The sequence below is a fragment of the Rhagoletis pomonella genome, unplaced genomic scaffold (genome assembly GCF_013731165.1).
Source record: "Rhagoletis pomonella isolate Grant_MI unplaced genomic scaffold, Rhpom_1.0 Rhpom_scaffold_00007, whole genome shotgun sequence".
Taxonomy (NCBI): domain Eukaryota; kingdom Metazoa; phylum Arthropoda; class Insecta; order Diptera; family Tephritidae; genus Rhagoletis; species Rhagoletis pomonella.
In genome coordinates, this window is record NW_023458561.1 from 32,993,735 (window position 1) to 32,998,199 (window position 4,465).

At 38.3% G+C, this 4,465-nt stretch overlaps 1 protein-coding gene across 1 annotated transcript in view; it reads right to left on the reverse strand.

Moving 5' to 3' along the window:
• LOC118742651 (protein spinster) overlaps nucleotides 1-4,465 on the reverse strand; it is a 79,411-nt gene that overhangs the window by 41,324 nt on the left and 33,622 nt on the right. The window lies entirely within an intron of this gene.

Consider the following 4,465-nt stretch of genomic DNA (forward strand, 5'->3'; position numbering starts at 1 on the left):
GTATGTATGTAAGTGTGTAATTAGTTCTAGGGCATGTAAAGCGTCTCCAAATAAGTAGGGCTGACGTGTTTTCAAATATTTTTGAGTAGTGATCGCTTCACAATACATATTAACCGCAACTTTTGTGTAATTTTATATTTGATAAGCTTTCGCTTTTGCTACTTCCTTATGGAGCGTGAGTACCTCAAGGCTAAAGATGAGTAACAGCTAATTAAAATTTAAAATTGTAACACAAATTAAAAGATAAGTAAAATTCTAACGCGGCCTTTTATTACTCATTTTAATTTGCACCTTGGTTGTTTGTGTGAAAAATCTGCGACATCATTAATATGACCGCCTCGAGATTTCTCGATAAATAGGTAAGGTTAGAAATTAAAATTTAATTTCATTTCATTTTGTCGGAACGTCTTTTGATAATCCCTTCGGGAAGTTTAGAACTACCCCGAAATGATCTCGAACTAGACCTGAAATCGTTCTGCAAAAGTCGTTAACTTGCGTCAAATATTGAAGCGGCCCAAAATCGCCGCTTACTTGTCGCGTAATGTGCTAGAAATAGCACTAAAATAGTCCTGAACTAGTCCCGAAATTATCTCGAACTAGTCCCAAAGTGGTGCTAAACTAAATGCTCCTAACTAGGCCCAGAACTAGTCTGGAAATATTAATTTGTACACACAAGGAGCAGTTACAGACTGTCTGCTGGGTTACACAAGAAGCAGTTACAAATCTTAGGCTGGGTTATCGTAAATTTTACCCATACCCAGTTCTAAGATGTTTACACATCATCCGTGTATCGGTATCAAATCGGGTTAAGACTTCCTTAGCTACCGGGGAAAAATTAATTTTGTTTTACTGATGATGATTGCTCGATTTGGGTAACCGGAAATCGCAGTGACTTTTTCACCATCTCTGAAAAAATTAGTCATTCAGACGAATGCATTGAAGGTTTGCCTTTGACAGCGCACACAACGGCAATTGTCAATAAAGTATAGAGCTGCAAAAATGACCTCAAATTGCTCGTCGGCAGCGCTTGGAGCAAAGTAAAAAAAAAAACACGTTGTTGGCAACATACAAGGAAATATGCCTACCGCAATATGCCTACGCAACAGTTTGAACTTGGGACAAAAACGGTATGCCTTCTGATATGGCCGGTATCTATACATAACATACATAACGAGACCTCAATGCTCTCAGTGAAGAAGTACAATTTCATGCTAAGACCTCCAGGGCACGTCAGATGACACGTCAGAACGCACGAACGAATCGCAGCTTTACATCGCTCAACCGCTGGACCTCACATTGTGGCGACAAGCCACTGACAATCACCATCTTTATAAACTCTCACCCCTTGAGTGCCGTCATCGGAGTTCAGCAGACTTAACTTCGATTTATCCAGACTCAATCCCGACGTACGCAACCTTTGTCCAGTGAAATGAAACCAACCTCCACTTAACTTTACAGTTTAATCCCACTCAGCTAATACCCCGGTTAACCAAACACACCGTCGAAACAGCACTTTATTGGACTGACGTTGATGTTGTCTCGACCGTTTGTCATCTTCTTTTTACCGCTTTCTCCTGGTTTCCCTCAGACTTTAAGAGACGCTTTTCTCAATCTTCTTAATGAAGGCGGAATCTCAATCGTTTTGTTAGCCAACTTTAAGTCCTGCTCGGAAGGCGATATATGTATTAACCTCAAGAGCACATCATCTATAAGAGTATCTTCTGTTGCTCCGCTGCCTACGGAGTTGAGGTCTTTGCCGTGAGTAAAAAACCAGCACTGCAACTACTGGAGCTTGCAACCGCCGTAGATTTCAGAGCTGGAGCATCGGTGTTCATTTAAACGACATGACCAAGCCAGCGGAGCAGTTGTATTTTAATTCACAAAAGAGAGACAAAGCCTCGGATAAGACTCTTCCTCCCCTTTTTACGAGCTATATAATAAATACAGATAATAAAAACGTTCTGCATTATTATTGCGTTCTTAATATATTTTCTGCTTCATATTCCTAGATATTTCTTTGAACCAAGCTACTAACTGATTAAAAACTTGAGCAAGTAACCTTACCAACAAATCGGTTTAGAAATAACAATTTAACAGCGAAAAAATGAAGAAAAACTCGTATTTGCTTTCTGCATAAAATATTGCAAATACGTGACTCAATGATTTTGGTAAAATATTTATCAGACGGTTGAAACAACATCGATTGTGGTATGTATGCCTTTTATTTTAATAAAGATGCTTAAACTGGTTTATGTTCACTACTTTAAGTAGGTAAATGTTACGAAAAGAAAATGAGTTGCCAAAGAAACATTAAACCATTTCTACATAGTGTTAGCAAAAGTAGATCAAATGCTATGCTTACTATAACTACGAGAGCATAAGTACTAGGTACATATCGCACTCCGTATTCAAAAGAGTCACAACTAAAAATTTGGCATTTTTGAGATTATGCGCTAAAAATGTACGCAAAGCTTTTATTTACCTTTCAGCAAAAGCTGGAGAAAATTTTTTTTATTATTTTGTTAAAAAAAACCCTAAGGTAAAGTCGCCCTTGCCCTTATGATTAACATGTGCTAAGAAATAGTTTTTCGCATTTTCCGACAAACGTATTATTTTGAGTTGTGACTCTTTTGAAGACGGTGTGCGATATGTACCTAGTACTTATGCTCTCGTAGTATACTAAGCATAGCATTTGATCTACTTTTGCTAACACTATATTTAATTGACAAATTAACAAGCCAGCATACGTTTGAATATATATTTCACTACAACAAATCCACCACATGTCTTTTTCGTCATGCGATTTATTTTGAAGGGAAATTGCCATCTTACTTTAGTGGATTATTTATCAATGTAATTGTGGCTTATTATTTCTGTTGGATTTTCGTAGCTAAAACTTATTAGTTATATAACTTCATACTTACTTCGATTAGCGCTTCTTTCTAACATAAATTTAATGAGAATACATTTTTTATTAAACCCGATTAAATAAAGCGCTGTTCTACTGAAAGAGTATTGAACTCGTGCCGGCCGGCCACATTTCCACTTATGTATGTGTTTCTATTCCTCCTAAATTATCTGGTCATACGATAAGTATGATTGCAATTAAGTAAGTCAACCAATGGAATGTGCTAATTAAAGACGATCGTCGTGATAATTGAGTGGGTCATGTTATGCGCTAAAATTAGCGCTTTCTTCACTATTTGACTCACAATTCGCGTGGCAATCATTCATTTACCGATGTAAGTGCAGATTTTAACATGGCAACATTGCGATCCACGCCTTAAAGAAATCGCACAAAATAAGTTGCAAGGCTATTATCGGATAACAGTTAAGCAATCCATTTAAAAAATTAGGTACCAAAGAGTTTTAAATGGATTGAGTTAGGCTCTTGCTTGTGTAATCGATTAGCAACGACTATAGTGTCTAAAGGTGCTAAGGGAGCCATGTGAGCGAGACGACTGCCTGTAATTTTTTCTTATTATTGAATCATGATTGGGGAGTTTAGAGAATTTGAGAAAAATGAACCGCAATATAACAGTAATCAGCTACCTAAAACAGCTGCAGATCTTTAGCTGATATTCTTGTAAAGTAAATATTCCTTAATATCTTCAGCAGTCAGACTACATACCGTCCATTTTACTGTGTTCTTGTTATTCTCAACACATCGGTGCCAAAAGCCTCATACCTTGCAAAAGCTATCAAAAATATAAAAAGAGTTCTGCCGTAACATCCTCTTCAAGGCAGGAAGGGCAAATGGTATGGGTATGTCAATCACTTTCAAGTGTTTGTGCCACGAGAAAATAACCTGCCAGCAATCCTATAAGTTGTCTGCAGTCCCATCTGCTCAATCAAATCAAATATCTTGCCAGATCTTATGAGAAGACTCTTGCCCACATGCTGCCCCTCGAAGCCTACCAGTCATTGCTGAGCGAAATATTCATTCAGTTTCTGACGGTAGCCGAGCGTGGGAGCGTTTTTGCTTGTTAAACTACGTGTCAGTCAGTGGCGGACCCACAGGGGTTGTTTTAATATGGTGCATATGTATGTATAATATGGCGTCTATTTATTAAAACACCCCCCGCTGGATCCACCACTGCCTTGAGTGTAACTTGGTCGGCACTATAAACACACCTCTCCGCTTATTTTCCACAACGTAGTCCATGGCCATGACCAAGACTTCAGATCCTGCCCATTCGTGCAGGCCCGAGTTCAGTATTGGGATAAACCCAGCACTCGGCCTCAGGAAACTCAAAATTGTAGTATCTTCTCAGCAAAAGCAACGGTGTCGTACCATCCTGTGTCATTAAAAAGGCATTCACGTCTAGATTTCTGCCTCTAGCAAAGTTCGCCTCTTTTGACACTTACTCTGATACTTACCCACCAGATCTCAGTTTTTCTCACACTATTATCAGTAAATTTGAGCTCACGAAAAGTCATTCAACTTTTGCTAAATATTTTTTTT